Source organism: Orussus abietinus, unplaced genomic scaffold (assembly GCF_000612105.2).
Source record: "Orussus abietinus isolate OABI.00-Male unplaced genomic scaffold, Oabi_2.0 scaffold42, whole genome shotgun sequence".
NCBI classification, from domain to species: domain Eukaryota; kingdom Metazoa; phylum Arthropoda; class Insecta; order Hymenoptera; family Orussidae; genus Orussus; species Orussus abietinus.
Genome location: NW_019394787.1, coordinates 540,599 through 563,616, shown reverse-complemented (window position 1 = coordinate 563,616; position 23,018 = coordinate 540,599). Strand labels below are relative to the sequence as shown.

The following is a 23,018-nucleotide window of genomic DNA, read 5'->3' as shown; positions in this document are numbered from 1 at the left end:
CCGAATCCGGGGCGTTATGGTTACGGCGGAACTTTGCAAAGGCCCTCGAAATCGAGTTAGAAATAGAAAGAGCGAGGCTAAAACTTTATCCGTATCCCGGATAGCCGGGCGGGGCTTTTCTATCCAAGTTCCGTGATAAACGTCCCACGGTTTTCGAAAACGCTCCCCGAAGAACGCTCCCCGGTCGGGCTGGGTATGTATAAAAATTCTCAAGGGGAGAAGACTGGGTAAATATTTAAATACGCGAAACGCGGTTGCTCCAATTTAATTTAAAAGCAGGAAGACATCACAGGTTTGGGTAAATTCATCAGAGTATGGAGTTCCTCAAAGAGGATATCCGTTTCCCCGTAGACACGGCCTTAACTTTGTTACATCTTGGAACTTCCCCCGGTTATCGTGACCAGCGACAAGTTCACGAAAATTTCAAAGTTTCCTCGACTGCAGGGAGGTACACGGAACTTCACTTGGAGTTTAATTAAAAGCCGGCTTTTTCGGCCGAAGTCACGCGCGTTCGGTTCTGCCGTCAGTTCTAAACGGTTGCTTATCGCGGGTTCGACTTTGCGGCATCGACAGCGACGGGATCGATTGTTTCTTTTTTCTTTCTTTTTTTATCTCTCCCTCTCTTCCGACGTAAAGTGGAATTCAAGAGTCCATAGCACATATTCCTGGCTCCGAGTTAACGCGATCCTCCGCCGGTCGCTTACGTAACACCTGTTACAGTTCGTTTTTCCAGCGCCGAGCCCTTCCAAGAATAGATCCGTTGGATAGGTCAAGTGTACGCCATTTTCCAGAGTGACTCGCGTGCCGACAATTTTATCCGCCCCGAATAGCGGCGAATTCGGCCTCGAATATTTCCGGACACGAAATAGGATTTGCATCTTTCCGAACATTACGTCGACTTTCTAAAACCGAGCGGTCCTCCCGCACGTCTCTCAACCCCTCGTATTCGCTCTCTGGATGTAAATTAGACGTCGGATCGGGGATGGCAGTGATTCTTCAAACGTGCGAGCGATCCGTCCGCGGATTAACATCGACAACTCGAAATTGACGGACCTCGATTGCCGCCGACTGCGGCTTCATCTGGAATTTTCCCCCCAACTCGTTGGTGCCTAAGGGTCCCAAAAAAAGTCCCGAAAAGTAAATCTAAATAACAGAATGTATATCAATTACCTTGAGATGAAGGACAAACAGGATCTCCTCATTTTCCCGTGGGCCACTAATGTTTTCGAGTTTTCGTGATCGCGCACCACTAGCGGAACTCGCTCTCAAGATGGCGTCGGAAACCGCGTGTAACCACGTGACCCGACCAACCGCGACAGTTCACGTATATCCCGTCGCCGGGGACGACAAGTGGATCACGACACGTCACAAATTCCCTCCACTTCCTTCCCCTAGCCGCCGGCTTCGATCTTCCGACGAGCAGCACCCTGGATCAACAAATTCCCGTTGCCGGGGCGATGGGATCAGCAGCCGATGCCCGATCCTCCCCGGGCGACGAATCCGAGACAAAAGCAAGGTCGGTTCTCCCCGAGAACTACTGGAGGCATTTCCAAAAACTACCGGATGACTCCCACTGGCCGACCTCGATCGCTCCTCTGGACGAGTAGCAGGATTTCGAAAGGGGCATACTCCCGGGTGTTGGGACGGTCGCCGCCACCGGCGACGTTAACTTTGTTCTCGGCTCGGTTGGCAACGGACAGCCCAGGGCTATCTTTAGGTCTGGAAGCTCGAACGAGGCATGTTTATCGATGCACGGTGACCCTAGGTTTGCAGCTCGACGCCGTTTGTGGGTGTCGTTGGACCAGTCCGGATCGCTCGTCCTCCGGAACCGCGGGATAGCCTCCGTCGTCGCTTTCCTCGAGTTCCGTCAACGCAATCGGGGAATCGAGTGGACGTGCTTCGACGAGGGGTCTATCTCGAAGTTTGGGAAAGTCTTGAGATGTGCTCTTTCGGTTCTTGCGTCCCAGTTCCTCGGGACAGGGGTTTTTCGCCAGAGCGTTGGAAAGGGATCCTTCGTCGAAGTGGTTCTATCGAGGGCAGACTCCGGGATATTTCGAGGGGGTCTCTTCGCCTGGGGCCAGAAACCGAGGGCAGCTGCTGGACGAGCTTCGGAAACCGGGGTCGTGGCTTGCGAGTCGTTAAGGATGACCGCCAGAGCGTCGTCTCCATCGAACTTTGCAGGCGAGGTTTGGGGTCACCTACTCCGGGTCGGGGGTCCGTCGACTTCTATTTCAGGGGTTAGCCTGCGGGTTCTTCCGAAGCGTTACAAGGACGTCCTTTCATGCGGCTTCTCCGAAAAGCAATCCGGGTTCCAGCTCCCGGCTGCATGGAGCATTATGCGATGGGTCGTCCAGGTGACGAGGAGCTGCTGCCGCGGATGCTGGGACGACTCGGCGTCGCGTGGTCTGGACCCTGAGGGTCCTAAGGGGCCGGGCTCGAGCACCACTCTCAGGGACCCACAGGGACTGATCATAGTTTTGCCCCGGGTCGCCTCTTCGAGTCCTCTAGACGTTCGGCTCGAACCCTCGTCCCGATGCCCCGTGCCCACCGAAAGCGACGTCCAACGTGAAGATATCAGGGGTCCTCATCCTCCCGGAATTCGAAAATCCCACCTCAGGAAGAGCCAAATCTCCCCGCGGACTCCGTGACAAAGAGAACGGCGAGACCGGAGACAAAGAAGATCATCTCTCGCCAACCACGCCACGCACTGGCCCAGCTCCCGGAACTCACCGGTAAGGGTCCAACTGAACCGGAACCGCAAACGGCGAAGAGTAAACAAGAAAGGTGACGGGAAGCCCGGAGATAACGAGGGGAAAGAGGGGAACACACACGACACACGGCCGATCGCGAACCACGCGAGTCGAACCCACGACTCTGGCACCGCTAGCAGGCCCGGCGAATCGTAAACAAAACAAACTGCTGGAGAGACGGCAGATCGGAACTCACGGCCTCTGCCCCGAATCGTCGTCGTCGACGTCGACGGTCGGGCCCAAAATCACCTGCGGGACCCTTCGGCGATCCGGTCGATCCCTCTTCCTCACTAGATCGCGAACCAGTCCGTGACCAGCCGTCGGTCCGGAAGCTTCTCGCCGCTGCTCGCCACTTTTCCGGTCGCGTCCCTCGTCGTGGGCTTCACCAGTCGGGCCCACTCGGAACGCCGTCGCCGAGAGCCCGTTCCTCCGGTTGGCGCGGGTCCATGGGACCGGACGTCCCGTAGGTCCGGTTCCGGGGTCGAGGCGACCGCCACGACCGCGAGGACCGCCAAAACCGCCAAAACCGCAGGGACCACGAGGGGTCCGAGGAGGGCCGAAGGTCGCCGAACGGGCCCGAAGTGGTCGGCGGGAGTGCCGGTGGAGCAGCCACCGATCGGTCGGGTGGCTCGTCGGTGCAGGTGGCTGCTGGCTGCTGGCTGGTGGTTGTGCCAGAGTGCGGGCTTACGACGGAATGAGAGGAAAGCTCAGCTTAAGGGGCGCAAGGGGCGCGGGGCGGTGGGCGGACGCCCGGCGGGGGCACAGCGTGGCATCGCCGACTGCGATGAGCGAGAGAGTTGCGCGTTATCGACCCATCCACAAAGCTATATTCTACCGCGATACGTAGACGCGTACGCGCCGCCCACGCACCTTCTCGACACGAGCACCAGCACCAGCGCCAGCACCAGCGACGACGGCGGACCGCCGAGGCGTCTTTTTGGGACTTTTTGCAACTTTTTGGGACTGGAAACGGAACTGGGACAAGGACGGGTGGTAAACAGCGGAGCGGCGTGGAGGTGGAATTTTTGAAATACTCTTTGCCGGAGGCTCGACGCTCGTTGGTCACTTCGAGTCGCGGTTTTGCAGGTGCACGATTAGAGTCGGGGGAAAGAGCGATGCCGGGAACGAAAAAATGTGTCGCAGGTTCCGACCGTGGCGGGAACCCACGGAGAAAGTCACCGGAGGAAATGGAGACTTCTTTGTCCGAGGAGTTTCTGGAACCGCTGTGTATGGAAAGTGGGGCAAGGACGAAAGTTCATCAACAAAGGAGCGCGCCCAGGAGATGTTTGGCATTTTTTTGGACAAACTCCGCCGACTATGGATGCCTTTTGCCGGGTTCCGTCGGAACGACGTCTACTGGCATTGTTCGGCTCTTCGACAATTAGCGTAAGATGCGCACGCGGTCTTGTTGCGCGGCGAGTCGAGGGCCGTTCTTCTGGGTTGAATTTATTAAATTCGTCCAGGTGGATTGTCGCATTTTCTGACGGGCCCTTAATTATTCGTAATTTACCGCGCCTCTTCCTCGCGGTTCGCCGCGGGGCTCGCGTTTTCTTCTCGCCCTGGTGACCCAGATCTCGCGCGGCCATTTTTGTGCCGGCCCCGACGCCGAGACGGGGCGAAAATCGGTTTCCTCTATTTTCGGGAGTTTCCAAAGGCGGCGAAATCCGCGCCACCTAGAGACCTCCGTTTCCCCGCCGCCGGTAAACGACACCGCGTGTCTATTAATATTCCAGCATAACCTCTTTCCTGGCAACTAGTCCAAACGGACAATGGGCGCGACGATAAAGCCTCCAATCACGGGACTCTCTGCAATAATTAATCACCCTCGTTGGCGATACAGCCGGCAACAAGCGTTACCTGCCCGAGTCCCAAATACTCGATTATTAATTACTGGCATTGCCGAATTATTATAAATTATCAAGCCTTATCCGCGACGTTGTCGATTGGAATCGATTTTCCTGTAGTACTTACTTTGCATAATTAAAGGCGCGCGATTCAAACGCTCGTCAGCGGGGAATTAATTTACATCAACTGTTTAAACGGTCCCTTGAAAAATGGAAGGGGGCTTGGTCACCCCCTCTCCCGCGTTTCCGCAACCGGCTTAACCTTTACCTTTCCCTAACCATTTCCGGTGTGTCCCATTAGGCGCACCTTATCCTGGGGCCGGCGGCTTATCAGTGGCGTTTAGCCGGCTCACCTGCTCGCACCTGGCTTTTCCGCGGCTATCGAGCCTGCGGATCGCGGCCGCTCGTTACGGCGATACGCGGAAACTGTACCGCCTTCCCACCCCCCGGGGGCTCGTAAAAGCGCGCGTGGCGTCGCGACGCGGAAACGCACCGCAACGCCGACGGTAACGCGGGCGCATTAACGGATGCGTTATGGCCGCGTTTTCCGCGGTAATTAGCTCGTTTGTCCCCTCGTGTGCATCTTCTCGATCCGTCCTGCGTTACCTTGCTCAGTTTCCCGTTTGCCCGTTTTTTTCCGCAGGGACGGAAAAGAGGAGTAACGAATCGATCGTGAGAGGAGGGCCAACCCCTTTTTTTCTTCCTCCTCCTAATTAGTTTCGATAATTCCCCCCGAGTGGGAGATATCCCTTTCTCGGGGATTTATTTTTTCTCCTCGGCGAAAGAGCGGCCGGATCGTCGAGTCGGCGAAAGAGCGCCCCTCGAAGGTTGCGAATGGCGGAACCTCCGGCGCGGAGGAGGGACGGGAAAACCGGGCGGAAAGGAAAAGAGAGGCCCGGAAAGAGCGTCGGAGAGTTTTCGAGGTTTTAATTAGCCACTTTGGGGGTTGCACGTGGCACCTTTCCGTCGAATGATCGATCGAGTGGCGCCTCTTTCGGAGCAAACCTCCGCCGCTTCTCTCCGCCGGGAGAGACAACGACGCCCTCTTACGAGCCTCTGAAGATTTTACGAGCGGGGTAGCCGCGCGCGTCCTAGGGCTGCGTATGAAAACGCAGATTGTCTTCGTAATTTATGGTGTAATACGCACGCATGGTGCCTCACGGTGCCGCTTTAATAAAACTGGACCCGAGGGCCGGCCATCAACCCCCCCTGGAAAATGTCGGATATTTATACGGCGCGTTACGTCCCGCCGGCCCGAGGAGGCTGCCAATTAAATATTGTACTTTAATCGCAGACCCACCGGGAAAACGGTAAACTCGTAAATATTACACGTGACTCGATGAAACGATAATAAATGGAGAATATTCGGTGTACTCGGTTTCCGAGTTTTTGGGAATACCGGGGGTGGGGAGCTGGGTCCGAAATGGATGGTTGCGAATAAAGGCCCGTTTTTGAATAACCGCGAAAGAAGGAATCAGAATGGAAACGCGAAAACCCCGGGCGTTGTACGTGAAACGAAAACGTAATGCAGATGGGGAAAACAGCGGCGAAAGCCGACGCCATATTGACGCAAGCTTCAGTTTAATTTCTCCACCGGCAAACATTGGATTTTCGCCCCCAACCCGAACCCCCCTCCCTCCGCCCTCCCGCCCTATTTATGCTCTCTCCTTTTTCTCCGGCTCTTTTCGAAACCGGGCCGACCATCCCGCAACGCACCTCCACCGCGCGGAAATACGCTCTTCTGCTCGGAATTTACCCATGCCGCCATATTTTATTAATTAATACCTTGATGTACCGAAGTTAACAGAGTTCCGTCGGACCCTAGGCATATAGGAAGAAATCTGACGAGAGATACCGCCGATCGACAGGTAGGCCGGAAATCGCGTCCATTTTCGACGAATTACCCGACTTTTTACCACGTAAGGAAACAGATTATCCGAGAAATTCGCCCGATTTTCTGGGAATCGCAAGAAATCGGGCGAAAAGTCGTTATCCGAGAGTCGGCAGGAGATTTGGAGAGTCCGCAGATTCCCGCCACCCGATTTGCAAGATCTCTTCGCGCGACGTAGAGGCGAGATCGGCACTCTCAAGCGAATTCCCCGAGCACGTGTTAAAGTCTTCCCTCTCTCTCTTCGTCCCACTATTTCTTTCCCTCCTCGACTCTTTCCCTCTCCCCCCGGCCCGGGCGGCACCCTCTTTTCTCCGCCGACCCTCCTCTCTTTCTAATTCCGAGAAGTCGCGACTTGGTACTCTCTTTTCCCGCTCCGCATTCTATTTCCGAAGAGTCGCGTTACGTAATGGCGAATCCCACTCGCGACTACTCGCGCGGTGATCCGTGCGTCGTGCCCGGGGTAAACGTCTTCCGAGGACGAGGACCCTAGATCTTTTGCATTCCCCGGCAAGATCCGCGAAATTCTCGACCCGGCTCCGCCGTTCCCCCTTTCCTATAAATATTTGTTCGATTAAAAAATTCCACGATCGATGAAAATCGCGAGTCGACGTTTAAGAATCGATAGTCCACGTCAGGGTGTGCTCTGTGAGGGATTTACCTTCTTGAGGACTCACGACAATTTCGTTACGCTAAATTTCATAATTAATTCTTTATTAATTCCCACGATCGCGGCCGAGTAATGGTGTTTCGTAAGGACGTTGCAATTCGGAGGGACAGTCGGGACTGACTCATCGGGAGCCCAGAGAGAGCAGGGCTAAGATAAAGGGGCATTCTTATGGCGAGATATGATTTCGCTGTGATGCGGTGTCCAGCAATGTTTTCAGGATCTCGCGAGGGGCGAAAGATTAAAAGGAAGTTACAATGTTAAGGCAAAACAGCGTATAGGAAGATGTAGGATAAAGTTCGATTACGCGTACTCGTTTTCACTGTACAGCATCCCTGCATCCGTCAAAGGACCCATCACGGCGGTCCCTCCGATCGTCGCGCTCGGGGGGCGCGCGTCCCGCGGCGGAATGCGCATGCGCGGGCGCGCGACCCGTATATATAGCGCCCGACGGCCGCCTTAAGCCGATTTGCCCGCGCGCGTGCAGGGGGCGCGGTCGCGACGTGTACGGATGCACTTCTGGGGAAATTATATATGCAGGATATAATAAGCCGCGAGCGCGAGCGGGGTCCTCGAGATATCGGCGAGTTATGGGCGGCCCTAATGGCCTGTACGCGGGGATGATTTACGGCGGTGCGGAATTCACGCGGATGCATTTCCCGTACGTGTCGGCCGCAATAAAGGCTGCGCCGCGTGTGTCGGGGGGTCGCGCCCGTGGCTGCGCGAAGGGGGCGCCCAAGGGCGCCCCCGCAGGTGGCGCCACCTAGAAACGCCGCGGCGCCCCTTAAAAACGTATTATGCCGCGGCTCGGATTTGAAAAACCGCCTTTATTTCCGCCCGCCATTTATAATCCGCCATCCCGAAGCCCCCCTTCCCCGGAAACTCCGCCGCGACGCTGCGACTGATATTCGAAGATATATCTCCTGGGGGTGTATTTCTTGCGGGGTGCCCCGAGGAACCTCCCCCCCCCCCCACCGCCCATGCCGCGTGGGAGATTTAGGGCATATCGGAAAGACCGCCCGTTGTATATTTATTTTTCACTTACGTATACCGCTTTATGTACTTTTCTTTTTTCTCCCCCTAATTAACCCTCTGCGCGCAACGCCGATTTATACATATATGAATGGTCGAATACCTGTAGCCAGGGTCGAGAGGTCGTCCGCGAATAAGGATATATCGAATTATATCGCTTAGAACGGAAGGAAACGCTCTTCCTCCCTTCCGGGTCTGGCGACGCACCCGCCGGCGCTCGGCGTCTCTTCAGAATTTAATATAATGGGCAATATCATCCGAGATCCGTACAATGCAAACAATTTAAACCCGCCCCCTCCTCCGAGGAAGAGGGAACGAGCCTGCGATAAGGCGGCCCGATGAAGAGAAAATACGGAGGAAGGCGCGCCGCTCCCCGATTAAATAGAGGACATCGATATTCGATCGGACACAATGGCCGACCGGTCCCGGACGCGCCGCCATATTGCCGAATCGCGTTCTCCGACCGAGGAAAGGGTGAGCGATCGCAAAATAAATCAGCCATCGAGAAACGGAGTAACGGGCCGTTAGGAAAAAAGCGTTGTAAAATATTCTTTCCACCCCTCCCTTTTTATTTCCTTTCCCCTTCCTTCCTTTTCTTTATCCCTTTCCTTTTTTTCAACCGACGCGTTCCGAAACGAGCGCGAGTTTCGAAAGGGTGACGAAACGACTGGACGGTTCCGCTGTCGTATTCCGAGGTCTAAAATTAACGGCGAGGTGGGGCCGTAATTTTTCCCCGATGGATGAGCCTCTTTTAAGTATATTTTAGCGATCATTTCTTTAAGCACCGTCCCGAATGGTTTCCTTTTGATTGGGCTCACTTCGCGAGGCGCGTTTAAGGAGACTCTTTGCCGCTCGGGTGCCGGTCCACTCCGGAGGAGGGTACACGGGAACCGACTGTATCAATGGATCCCTACAATCTCGGTTTAGCGCGGCATGATGGATATACTCGTCACGAACTGTCCTCTTCCGAAGGAAGCGATTCCGAGGCGTCTCGAGTTTCCAAACCGGATCGACTTTCATCTTACGCAAACGCTCCGCGAGAACACGGCGGATACCCGATCTCGGGGATCGAGATGATCGACATGAGGAACCGGAACGATCCTCTGGATCATCCAACCTCCACGTACTATCCCCCGGCGTTGATGCGCCCCACGCGATCCTAAATGAAAGTATCGTGTATATCGGTAGTTACGTAATCGGGTGGATTTCATAAATTAAACATCGATTTTTTTTTTCTTTTTAATTTAGCGGTCCCGTTGTTGCCACTAATTGGGAATAAGTATCTAGTATTCGCATTCACTTATCGCCGTGCTCTCCAGAGGGGACAACGAGGTAAACAATAGGTATGGAAGTCCGAGGGACTTTTCCTCGATGAGGGGATCGAAAAGGGGGTGGCGGTGGGTGGAGGCACAGGGGATGAAGTCGCGACTCGCACCCTATTGCCGGAGACTGCCGCGGAAGGGAGGATTCATCCCAGCGGGACGTCCGGACAATAAAAGTGCAATTAAACGCGGAAAATATATTATACCCTTTCGCCGGGCGCGGCGGAATAAGGGTGGCGAGGAACGGAAGGGCCGGCGAGGAGGAAAAGGCGCGGTTCGCGGAAAGCAGGGAAATAAAAGTAACGAAAATAACCAAGTTACGCGGAAAATAATACACACCGGCAATCTAATAACCGGACCGTTTCCGGGTTTGCGGAATTGGGATCCCCTTCTCGGGCGGGGTGGGGGAGGGGGATTTATATTTTGTTCTCGACGCCGAGCTCTCGGCTCCAATTTCCGCGCCCTACGATTCCAATTTCGGGAATCCCTCGGAATATCTTATGACTCGCAGACGCGTTCGATTCACTCCTGACACCTGACTCGATTTCAGTGCTCGGCCGGTTATCAGCCGATTCCTTTCGGGTTTCCGAAATGTTGACTCGACTCGATTAAAGTCCGATAATCGGGAGAGGGTGGAGGGTGGCAGGCTTTCAAAGGGTTTTCTGGAGCGACGGTTTTTCGACACCCACTTTTCATCCACCATTCACGCTGCTCGGAGCGATCGCCTCTCTTTCCGGCCAATCCCGCGTGGCGGCGCTCGACCCAAACCAGCTGCGAGCGACACAAAATATGTTTTACTGGCAATAATATTTAACAGCCGCCCGATGCCGCGTTATGGATTGTAACGTTTGCGCGGGATGGCCGGCGGCGGACGATATTTATTCGGATGCGTGAAAGCGGCCCTCCTCCCCCTCGTTTCTTCTCCGCGGCGCCTCCTTCCGCAGCGCGTAAACGCGCGATACACCCCGCCGCCATATTGGAGGACGCGTCGATTTCCGGCGAGGAATATAAGGTCAGTTTTTACCAGCGGGACGAGGACCCCGTCGGGAAAAACGGACCCCGCGAATTCGAAGCTTCGATATGTAATCTCACGCGAATGGACGGTGGAGTAGATCTTACCCTTTTAGGGTCGGACAACGAGATATCGTCGATTTTACAAGTGCTAACGACTTCGACACTAAATAGGGCTAAGGGGAGCCGAAAATTTTCACCGCTATCCCAGAGGTTGACGGAGAGGGTTGTTACACAGAGAGGGGGGGAAGGGATGAATTTCTTTCCGTCGAGCGGCATTCGGACGATCAGCGAAACTTATTCGGCTGCGTGAAAGCGGCTTTCCTCTTCCTCCTCCGCGACCGTCCCCCGCAAAGCGTGAACGCAATACCGACGCCATATTGACGGTCCGAGGGCGCCTCAATTTCCAGGATTTCCGAGCCCGAAAGGGATAAAAGCTCTCCGGAAGCACCTTTCGCCGTTTAAAAACAGTTGAACGGCCACTGCGGCAATAACGTCCCGATTGGTCAATTTTTCCCGCCTCGTGCGGGGCTGCGTTCTGAAAAAATGTCCCAGCCAAACGGGGCTCGATCGGGCTCGACGCTGCGCCGCAACGAATTACGCACCGAGTGAACTACACACCAGGATAAAGTGCGTAATAATTTTTCAACGAGCACTCAGTGGTACCGATCAATTGACTAGGCCGTCAGCATCGACGTCCAAGGTGGTGGCTGCGTCGAAATTTCCATATTCTTGCGGAACCAAAATGGGGCGGCCCGCGCCTGCGACGCCATTTTGGTTCCGCGTATTCCACACGCGCCGAGAATACGCGCGCGTGTATGCGTGAGCATTTGCGCGCGAATTTACACGGTGTCTCGCGCAAGTGCAGAAACGCATGCTAGTACACCTGCATAAATGTTCCGCGTCCACGCACACAGGAGGTGGGAGTGGGTACTCGGGACGTTTCCGTGTTGGTGTCCACGCGTGGCTACACGCTGGACGGTCCATCTATCAACGGGGCCCCGTTGCATCCGTAACCGACGCGGACGATCCTCGGGTCGCCATTGTTTCCTCCACTTTTCGATTTTTCTACCTAATAGTACATCGGCCGACACCTCGTCGCGACGCCCGCGTCCCAGTTTTTGTCGTCTATCATATCCCCGGTTACTGAATAGTTCGGCGCTAACGAGTTCGCGTCTAATTAATGCGTCCCGGCGGCCATTATAAACGGTGGAGGTATTAACGTCTCTCGAAGGGCCCGGGCGTTTTGAAATATCGCGAAGGAAAATTTCGATTCGATTCCTTGCGGGGGGGGGGGGGAGGGGTCGGAGGGCACGCGAGGTCGTGCGTGGCCACATTGTGGACGGTCCATCTATCAACGAGATCAGCCATATTCCCGTCGGACGCGGAGGATCCCTCCGAATCGGCGGCCCGCCATTGTGGGGCACGGACAAAGAAGATGGCGCCGGGGTGGAGCCGGACAATGAGATTCGGGAAAAGTTAGCGGATCCTCCGAGTTCCCGGCCCGCTCCTTCGCGTTTAGGGAACCGGAAGCGGAGGAAGAAGCCCGCGGCCTCAATGTCCGGGGAGGGAGAGGCGGAGGGAAGAGGGGAAGAAAGGACTTTTTCTCGAAATGGCTTGGCCCGGCAATTATATCCTCGGACGTAAAAGTATCCCGGGGTCCCTGGTCAGGCACCGGTCCAAATTGCCCGAATCCCGTCCCCCTCTCGCCGATATAAATTCACGAGGCTCCCCCCCCCTCCTTCTCCTCCTCCGTCCCTCCCTCAGCCGAGCTTTTCGAACCCGCAAACCGCGGAACGCCGCGCAGGAATTCGATTTTCTGATCGTCCAAGTTTCGGACCGCGGAAATTTCCCCCGGTTGAATTCGACGCTCCTAGGAAATTCACTGAATTTTCAGGGGGTAGGGGGGGGGAGAGGGGGCGAATTTGAAATTTAACAGCAGTCCCCCATTTTGAAGAACATCGGGGGCACTGGCGGCTGTAAAAAAAGGCGCGTCCCGCGACTGCCGCTGCGGCTCTTGGGGGGTGTACAGTAGACTCCAGTAATCCTTGCGGCCTTGAGCCCCCCCCTCCGCCGTCTACTTGCTTCCTCCACCATCTCTCCCGACACCGCTTCCCCCCACCGTCTCTCCTACAGCGCCATGTCCGATTCCGGGGCGCTTAATTCGCTGGGCTCGCTCGTAAATTACGCGACGCGGGTTTCCGCGAAGGTGGAGGTGGGGGGGCTCGGGCTATCGACCAAGGAGGGATTGAGCCGGAGGTGCGCGGAGGTGGCGCGCAACTTCGGGAACGCCGCGCCGGGAAATATTTCCGCGGGACGACAATAACGAGGAGGTCGAGCCGGAGGTGGGGGAGCCGGGAGGCGGGAAATCCTGGCAAAGCAGCGGAAGGGAACGGCCGCGTTCCGCGACGCGGAAATTTCCCGCGGAACTGCATCTGACACGATTCGAAGGCGCCGAGTTATTCCGTCGGCATCTTCCGGCGAGAATTGAGCCAATCCGGACTCTCATTGTCGCGCGCTCGCCGCGTGACCTAACCTCCAACGCTTCCGCACCTCCGCCCCCCTCGCAACCCCTCGGTCGCGCCGACCCCGCGAACCTTATAATAATGCTCGTAATAACGAGAGGAATAATAACAATGATAAACTGCCCCAAGGTGTTAGGTTAGATGTGATGCCGTAATTCGTAAGCGCCGCACATGTACGAGGGGGTGCGCTCTCATGTATTTACTGCCGGGGAACGGGGTAATTGCGGCCGAGGTGCGGGGTTTTATTGGAATTTTCTGATATGGGGCCTTCGCCCTCCATCCCCCGAGAAAAATGTTTTTCACGGATTTTATTAACCGTGGACTTATAGATGTATAGACGGATAAGTATATGTGTATTCACCGCGCTTGGTCGATGTGGCGACGCCAATGCGTGGTTGCAGGACATAAACGATTTTTGGCGGTTTATCTAAATTTAGGAGTTTTTCTTTTTTTGTTCAAGACCCTGTTTTAGGTACTGGAAGAACACCTGAATATTACGGGTACGTCGGAGGGGTCGCTGCAGTAACGAACGAGATGTTCGATTTTATTGGAATTTTGCGGCGCGCGGGATGGAAAATAAAGGGAAGGAGGGGGGGAGCGGATGATTGCGGAGCTTTCATTAATGCAGAATTTGATTAACCGCCCACCGAGCTGAACATTCACGTGTGTTCTTCACTGAGAGATTTAGTCAGATTTTTCCCATGGCGGGTAATAAATGCCAAATGAAGTACGAAATAATTGTTTTTAATTGGACAGAGGATGTTTCGGTTATTCGCTCGAGCGCGTGTCGGGGAAGGAGACGGTAATTTAATATCGCTAGCGTAATTGTACACGCTCTTATTGGAATTTTCTGATATACGCCGGTATAGCTGGAAAAATGGTTGCCAGGGATTTATTAACGCGCGCTTTGTTAACGGCAACCGAAGCGGGTATTACGCCAGGATAGTCAGCGTATCAATTAATTCGCTTTCAGTTTCTGCTTTGATTAAGTCATTTCCTAATTGTCCGTAAATTTGAAATTGAGTTGGCTATACGTTCGACGTACACGCGGACGAATCGCATTTATCGGAAATGAAAAATGGAGTAATTACGGGAGGGATGAACTGTTGTTCCTTTTTTTCTCTGTTTTATTGCTTTTTTTCTGTTGTTTCTTTTTTTTTCTGTACGCGGACTTGAAAACATTTTTTCGGCTTCCATTAACGCGGCCTGTAATTAATTGTACCCGAGGCACGCGGCCGCAGAACTAACGAACCGGGGGAAAATATTATCGCAGCGAAAATTACAGTCGACATTAAAAATAAGCTCAATTTATATATTTTCGCGAAATATCGCCCACGGAGGGGAATGTTTCGACCAAGGTCGATTTTCAGGGAAAAAGTACCGCCCGATGCTGCAATCCACACGGAATATACGGTACGATTTTTAAATATCACTTGCCTACGTCCATATTTGTTATTCACGATATGCCGGAGAATTTTGTCCTGCGGAATTCCTGACAGGCCGCTCTAACAGAATTTACATGGGTGTACATACCGCGTAGCCGTAATTAAATCCGATGGTATCCAATTCGACAGATTGGCCAACGAAAACTATGCAACTATCGAGTGCTCTCCTTCGAGAAAATATGTGCTCGTAGGCTGTGTGATCCTGGAATCCAGTTTGAGGCACAAGCAAAATTAACATGCTTATTGGAACGTTTCTATGATGTAGACGTTTGTGCCATTTTTTTTTTTACAAAAACCAGAGCTATTAAAAAAATGAACAAATTCCGAAAATAACTAGTTTAACGTTTTCGGGGTTTGGGGAGGCTCTGAATTTTCCTAACATCAGAGAACCCATTAGAGTCGAAAAATCCAAATTTCCACGATTTCGAAATGCGTTTATTTTTTGATCAGCTCTGGTTTTTGCAAGAAAAAAAAATGCCACAAATAAAACTCAACATGACACAAACGTCTATATCACAGAAACATTCCAATAAGCCTGTTAATTTTGTTTGTGCTTCAAACTGGATTCCAGGTTCACACAGCCGTGCTCGCGTACCTACGTGCCCAGCATTTAAAATGGTCAATTTCCCCGGTGTCCTAATTAACTTCGGACAATTTAACCCGATTATTCCAAGTGGAGGTCGCGTCGCAGGACGCGAACATGACTTCTCGCCGTCTGAAGGAAAAAAATGGAGAAGATTGTTTAAGTAGGGATATATTGTTGCTCTTTTTATTCAAGTTAAGGTAACCCTCGTAACTAAGGAATCGCGTTCACGTGCGACCAGATCGCACGTGTTTCCGTCTGTAAGTAACTATCGAAGTCATGTAGGGGCCTGTGTCGGTGCGCGTACAATAGCCATGTACGAACTGCGGCAGACTGGACCGAAACGTGATCGAAATACATCGATGACCCCATTGACTGGTGAGACCGGACCCGGGCGTATCGGCGGTCCGTATCGATTCACTTTGTGCGATCGATTCGGCCGGACATTATTCGCAAATTGCAAAGAGCGGATCGTGGCGGAGTCACGTGTGTCGCGATTTACCCGCAGGGCGCGTCACTCGTCGTTTTAGGGGCACAGAGGGCGCGATCATCGCGGGACTAAAAAGTGGAAAGCCAGAAAATGGACGTCGAGCGGTTCCGAAATTGTCGAACTCCTGGCAGGGAGTGCTCGGGAAACTCGGCTCGTCCGAGTCTCCGCGAAATATTCAAATTCCGGGCAGAAAATCCCCTTCCGCCCGGAAAAAGGTTGACAAAGGTCCGGCGCCGTCGCGGGGGCATTTCCGTTCCGCGGCGGAGAATCCCCCTCGGTGGCGATTTTCGCACCAACGTCCGGAAGATCTTCATGTATCATTCATGCAAACGCCCCGGCGCGTTTCAGGTTACAGGGAAAGTTCGTAAGAAAGTAGGGGACTCCTTCGTCGTACATCCCGGTGATCCCCCGATAAATCCCGCCGTGCGGTTTCCGCTCGCTCGCGCGGACCTCCCCGAGTCCCGGGGAATTCCGTGAGGGACGGGGAGAGTCCGCGCGACCGCGGCCCGAAAGGGAATTCTCGATTCCGCGGAAATCTAGGGAACTGCTGCGCCGACTACTAGGGAATACTTTTCACGTAGCCCGCCTACAATTTATAGTATTTGCCCATCGAAGTACACCTACTCCATATAAAGCGGGCCCCTGGAATAAACTCGGCAAACAGAGGAGACTTTGGCCTCACATTTCCGGGGGCACCGGGGAGGAGGTCTCGTCCTTCGCAATTTTTTTTCCACTCCCGGCCCCCCTCGCTCATTTACCCTCTTCGTTCTAAAAGAAAAAAGGAAGGATAAAAATCTGCGGGAAGATTCCGCGTCTCCTTAACGATCGACTTTCTCATCCTCGATCAACTTCCCTCGTACAAGGACGAGCTCGCTTCCCTCCGCCATCTTGGAAAGTCACCTCAGCCTGGCAAAAGGAAAATATTTTCCCTCGAAACAGCCACTTCCGTCCCGTACCCGGATCAGGCTCCTCGACACTTCCGGGGGCTGTTTTCGAGCGACATTTTCCGCTTCCGGTACAGCGCCGGAGTTAGCTATCGGCCGCGATATCACTCCACCAAGAGCCAGACATACCCGGGAGAAATACACCCCAAAGGAACAAGGAGAAGGCGGAATGTGCGGGAAAACGGCGTTTAATTAAGGGTCTCTTTATCACAGAATAAAAAATCCTCCGGAGTTTGATAATAAACAGACAATGGACAGGGGGGTGTTTCGCGGCGAGGGGAGCGAAGGGGCATTACGAGGTATTAAAAAGTTTGTTTATTTAACGACCGTCCGATATTAAAGTCGAATCGAAAGGGCTTATGTAAATTGCTCGGTGTTTGAGCCCCGCCGCAGTTTCCGCGATTTCCCGGTATAATTTCGAGAAAAGTGCGCCCGTCGAGAAGTCGCGAATCCCTGGGCCCAGGGGCGATATCGTTTGCTTCGATGTCGGTGGAGAAGAGCGCCGCCTTATCTGTTCTCGTATCGGACCTCGTCCCTTTTGGCCATACTCTCGCGGAAATCCCGTGTTTGCCCGCAATCGAAGTACTCCCTTCCCCGGGTCGAAATTCGCGAATCGCGCGGCCCGCCTAACAAACCGCGAGTGGCACGGGAATCTACTCTCGGCAGGGCCAGGACGCGCCAATTACGTCGACTCGATGATTTAATTGGAAGATAATTTTCCATTTCTGCGGTAATCTCGTAACAGGCGCTCCGTCTGAGAGTCGCTGATAATGGTTACAGGGCGGTGGGGGTGGAGGAGGACTCTCGTGCGGGACTCGATGCAAGGAATTTATCCGTGCTTGGGTAACGTGACGTCGACAAACGCGTATACAGGAAGAGTCCCTTAAGTAATTACAAGCTGCGCTTCACCTAGGGCCGGAAGAGCGAGCGAGAGGGAGAGAGAAAGAGAGATAGATAGACACGTCGCGGGATAACGTCGCGCTTTCCGGGAATATATAATACAAGGGGACGCGGGGGGTACGGCGCTGCAGAGGAGTCACGAGTCGCGTTTTCCGTACCGTTCGGCGATAACAATTATTAATTTGAAATTCCCCGCCAGCCGGGAGCTCGTCGCGACGCGTCGAGGAATAAGGAGAGGCGCCTGCGGTGAACGATGCTCCTTTATGAAAAACCATACTCCGCATCCTGCCTCTTCGGCGCTATTCATTAAGTCTCGTAAGTTCCGCTCCTCTTCGAAACGTGCATAAGAAATTCGACCAGGACCTCGTTGCGAAAGATAATCGACGCCCGGCCGTCAGGTGCGTCGAATGTAAAACCGAATTAACGAGAATTATTGCTATCAATTAATTACTATTATTCTCTGGAACCGCTTGTTGGAACGCGTCGTTTCAATCCTTTTCATTTCATTTTTGCTGTCGGTCTTGGCGCGCGAATTTACCCTAACCTACCCTGAGAAAAAAAAAGAAAAAGTTCAATTGAACCGAAGAAATGTATTCGTTAATTCGAGGATTTTACTCAAATAAACACCAAAAAATCGTCATAATTCCGAGGAAACGTTGCATCCACCTAAATTCGAGTTTATTCGAGTCTAATAATTATCGGAATATTTCTTTGGTACCATTCGAAGAAATATGTCTCTGGTGGTCAGTGGAATTTTTGTCTCGGGGTACGTACCTCGAGACGAGAAGCCTCACCTAAAGAGTCCCCTCGATTAAGGAGGCCTCCGCGTCTCCCGCGCGAGATAACGAACGACGTCCGCGCTAGGTAAGACCCCGGGGGGGGGGGGGGCAGTATTTATCGAGTTCTTTTTTCCCGTGATTCGTAGAGTGCGCGAGGGCCGCCGGTCGTTACCGGAGCCCCCGGTAGTTGCGTGGGGCGTTAAGGCAGGCCAAGGCGGCGGTACATCCGAGAAGAGGATTACCGGCTCGCGATACCCGGTAATTTAGCGGTATAAACAGGAAGACCGGCGCAACCCGTGGCGCGGGGACCGCGGGACCCCTCTCTACCGAGAGGGGGGAAAGTAACGAGTAAAAAGGGAGAGGAAAAAAAAATGGCCAAAGTGAAAGAGGGAGGAAGTCGTTAACCACGCGCGCGCACGGGTTCCGAGGTTCGGTCCTTCTCGCGGGGCGGCGAAGTACGCCGTCGAGTACTCTCATCCGAGGAGTACACGGCTTTACTTACGAGGCCCCTCCCCCCTCCCGATGCGTCCCTCCCGGCTGCGAAACAGTGGATGCCGCTACGAGAATGCAGCTTCTCCGGAAATGAAGAAACGGACGGGAAAAATAAAAGTTCGACGAGGAGGGGGCGGCGGCAGAAAAAGCCAGGGGAGGAGGTGAGGGCGAGATGCGAGATTCGCAAGTGCGGGGGAGACGAAAACGCCGGGGGAGGGGGGAGGCGAAAAGGGGGTATATAAAATGTCGAAATAACGACACGGCCGAAGCCTATTTCCCTGATTCGAGATGCGAGCGAGATGGCGCGATTCGGAGTAGAAGAAGTCTTTAACCCCCTACCCCTCCCTCGGACCCCTCGACTTACCCGGGGTCCTACTCCGACAGGAGTTGCCCCCCTCCCCTCCTCGACGAAACGGAGGACCGAGAAAGTAGTTTCCCCTAGGCTGGGGGGAAATAGATAGCCCGAGTGGGAGATTAGGAGGTGGGGCGGCTTGGCCCCCCCTGTCTTACCCCTTGAGTGGGGCACGGAGAACGCGGTGGGGGACACGTTAGCACGATTGCCAGGGTAACTGGAGCGAAATTTGATTGCTGTTGGGAGTTTCGGTTCGAGAAACAAGCCGAGGCCAACGAGGTGGCTCCCCCTGTGCCTCCCACCCATACCACCCTCTCGAGGAGATTAAAAAGTTGTCAACTGCGCGGGCCAAGCGGCGCTCCCTCGCTCTCTAAGGTCGCGCCGCCGCCACCCAGGGAGTAGATTCTTCTCAGGTGATGGCGGAAGAAAATTACGGACGCGCCCCGATGCCTTACTCCCCCCCCCTCCCCGACGAATGCCGTTCTCGAAACTCGAGAACATCGTCCAGGAACGGGAAAAAGAAATGGTGGAAAGCGGGGGAGGGGTAGGGCCGCGGCGATAGCAAACGGGATTGGAAAACGTTGTTTTTTTGCCCCCTTCCCCCCCGTGGGGGACACTCTCGAGTTTACGGCACTGCGCGCGGGCATCCGGAGGGTGTGTCGGAGAAACTCGCATTTTAAGGGCACAGCATATACACTCGTGGGGCTGATAGAGATGGAAAGTCGAGAGGGATAGGGTTACGGGGGTGGGGCAAAAATGGAGAAAGGGTTTTCGAGGACGAATTAGCCCCGTTGAGAATCGCGGGGACGTAAAGAGGGGAAAGTGCGAATCCCTGTTACCGCGGGCCAGGGACTCGCTAATGTACGAGGTTCTTCGTTTCCGTCAGAAGAATAAGATCGGAGGGGGTAGGGGGAGAAGGAGGAGGGGGGGCGGAATCGTCGAAGGGGCGCACCGGAAGCGACAACGCCACTTCCGGCACTTGACTCTCGCGGTGGTGCAATTCAAACAGGAGGAGCACTCGGGACACCGCTCCGACGAAACGTTACTCCTTGAGGAGGGACCCGACGAGTGGGCTTGCGGGGGTTAAGGGAGGGCGAGGACGGCGGACGAACGTAAAAAATGTATTTGCCGTCCCAGTTTGCTCCGGCTGGCATGGCAGGGGCGAAAGCCTCTTCAGTAAATCCAGCTTAAAGCAGCTGTGTAAACGTTGACCTATATTACAATCACGGCGCCCGCCCGGTGGCGTTCTTCTACAAAGTAACTGCTCCGCCTCCCCCCCCCTGCCCCCCCCGCCACCCTCTCCATGACGCCCCATGGCCAAGGAGGAAAATCTTTTTTTGGTTTTCACCCACTTTTCCCTCCGACCCTTTCATCCATCGCGGCATTACGTCCTACCCCCGCTCCTGTCCCGCCATGTCGAGTCCGTGAAAAAATCAGCTCCCCGGAGTTTCCTGTAGCCCGGGAATAATTGCTCGAGCCATTTCTCGGCCTCGGCTCCTTTTTCAAAATTCGTTACCGCCGCGCTGCGCGCGGATCCCGTCTCTGCGCGCGTCTCCTTTGAGCCGGCTGTAAATAATGCGCGAGCCGGCCGGGAATTTTTAACCTTTATCGTACATCCCGAGTATTTCTGAAAAAAGGCTGCCAGGGAGGAGGATATGATACGGGTTAACCTCCCCGTAGAATAAATAATTTTAGCGAATTCTTAGAGACGGAGAATGCGACTAAGGCGAGTCGCAAGACTCGCATTAGGGGATACAAGGAGCAGCGGCGACGGGCACCACTTACGGCGTAGGGCTGGCAAGTGGTACGCTCCTCTCTGGGCTGGCCGTAAGTGGTAGCGGAAGCGTTAGGTCAGACGTCGCGAAAATGAATCCACGCTACTCTACGGAGAACCGTCGCGAGCCAAGAAGGCTCGATTTCAGCTAATCGTTTGGTATCAGCAGAAGTTTGAAACGGAGAATTCCCTTCTGCCGGACTTTCGGGGGCGAGAAGCAGTTAATACAGGCGCGAGGGCGGGAAAAGAAAAGCGGGGCGGCACGACGGTCACGCGCTAGTGTCGGTGGCACGACCAGCGAGGACCGGAAACCCCGGAAAATAATGGCCTAGGTTTCAGATTGATTCCGGGCACCGTTAAAGCCGATTCGCGAGGACGACCCGATCGAAGATTCGGGTTCGGTAGGGTTTCCTCCGGCGGCCGTTTCTCTCTGTCCGGCGTCGCCCGTCCCTCCGGCGTAGCTCTCGCTGTCTCCCTTCCTCCCCATCTGGCCGGTTAGCGTTTGCAGTTTTTCTTCTCCCTCCTCGCGTGGCACTTAGTTTCACGGCGCTTTCGAGAGACCGTGCGCTAAAGCGGTCTCGAGTTCTTAGACCCGTAAATCCTTTAAGTGTCTCCCTCCTCCCGCGGAGTCGAGGCTCACCTCGAGGTCTCCACCCCCTTCGACGACCAGCCTCTCCACCCACCCCCGTGCCCCCGACGGGCGAAGAGTTGGCCGCCGAGAAAACTCCGGCCCTCCCCGGGCACTATTGCTGATTATTCCCGGTCGAGGACTCGATTCGGTCGGATCGGCCATTCCCCGGGTCGAAAACTCCGGGCCAGATCTCGCGCGACCCCTCCATCTCCTCCCTAAATCATTCCGCGATACGTTTAATCCCCCCCTGCCGCGGGACCGCGGAAACGAGGGAGGTGCACCGTATAAAGCGCCGATGCGTCATCGCGGAATCCGGCCAACTCGGGCCGCGCTCCCGCGGGGGGTCCTAATAAATTCAGAAAAATCCCGACTCGGGGGAACGTCTCGGGGCCGAAAGAAACGGATCGCCGGGGCGAGCGGTGCCCGGGAAGGAGCCAACAGCTGTAGATTCCTGACAGTGGGCCAAAAGCGTCCGGGATGATCGATAGGAGTGTCCGACCCGTGGCGGGACGTCCCGAGGGACGTCCAAGATTCGATGGCGGTCACAGGGTTTCCGGCACTCGCGTGGACTTCGGCCGGGACTCTTATTTCGAGAGTGGAATGATAAAAGCTCGATAAACTGCTCGGCCCATTGTCGGGGACTCGCCTATCGTTCCGGGGAGCGACGGGGGGAAAAGTGCGGGAGGGCTCGAGAGTCCTCACCCTGGCTATTGTTGTGGGCTCAAGCGCGAAGCTTTTCCATCTCGTCCTCCATCAGCTTCTCGTAACTGTCACCGACGGGGAAGGTTGCTTCGTTTATGCCTCGCGCCGGGAAGCATTTTCGTATTTAAATCATCGAAGCTCCCCCGCGGAGGGCTCCCGATTTTTCCTCCCCAATGGACGCACCCTCCCCCGGGGATCGTCGCCTCCGTATCTTCCGGTTTGAATAACTTTGCGGAATAATTTTCGCGTCGGCAGTCCCGGGTCCAAAATGGCCGCACTTGGAAGAGGAAGGAAAGGGACCGTGTTGGTTAAGGAAAAGGAGGAAACGGAGACGCCCAGGGGGGAAGGGACCGAATAGAAATTAGGTCGAGAGGGTGGAATTCCTGGATTATCAAAAGGGAGCGGAACGAGCCGCTACTTAAAGCTATGCAGCAGCTTACGAGAAGGGGGAGAGGGGGCTGAATGTTAAGCGCGGTTAGTCGGTTATGCGTAACACTCGGGCACCGTAATGAAAATCAGCCGCACGGAAACATCGGACTCCGGCTTAACGTCCCGAAGCCCCGCGGGGAGATTCCGCGGATCCCCGCGACCCGGCGGAATTTTTCTCCTTTCGGGGAGGGAGAATTCATAAATCGCGGGAGTTTAAAAATGCAGCCCGCCGCCCGGGATCCGCGAGCAGCGGCGAAACCGATAACTATTTATCAACCCGACGCCGCGCATTTCGCGAGCCCTAAACCCCGAAGCCAGTTCGTCACGCGAGGCTCGTATCAGCGATTTCTCCTTTTCCCGTAATTCCGCGCGGTAATTCCCTCGCTCGCGAGAAAGCGGTCGCGGTCGCGCGCGCTCTGGCGGCGCGCCGGCGCATCGCGAGTCGCGCCTTGTTTCGC

General features: G+C 54.7%; 1 protein-coding gene across 6 annotated transcripts in view; it reads right to left on the bottom strand.

Moving 5' to 3' along the window:
* The window catches only part of LOC105697253 (transcriptional-regulating factor 1), a 263,174-nt gene that overhangs the window by 181,313 nt on the left and 58,843 nt on the right, over positions 1 to 23,018 (bottom strand). Inside the window, exon 1 of one of the 6 annotated variants that reach the window (XM_012420404.1) lies at positions 1,171 to 3,339. The exons of the other annotated variants lie outside the window; for them this stretch is intronic. The gene's annotated coding sequence lies outside the window, so the exon portion shown is untranslated. Of the gene's footprint in view, positions 1 to 1,170; positions 3,340 to 23,018 lie in introns of those variants that run through there. 6 annotated transcript variants of the gene reach the window in all.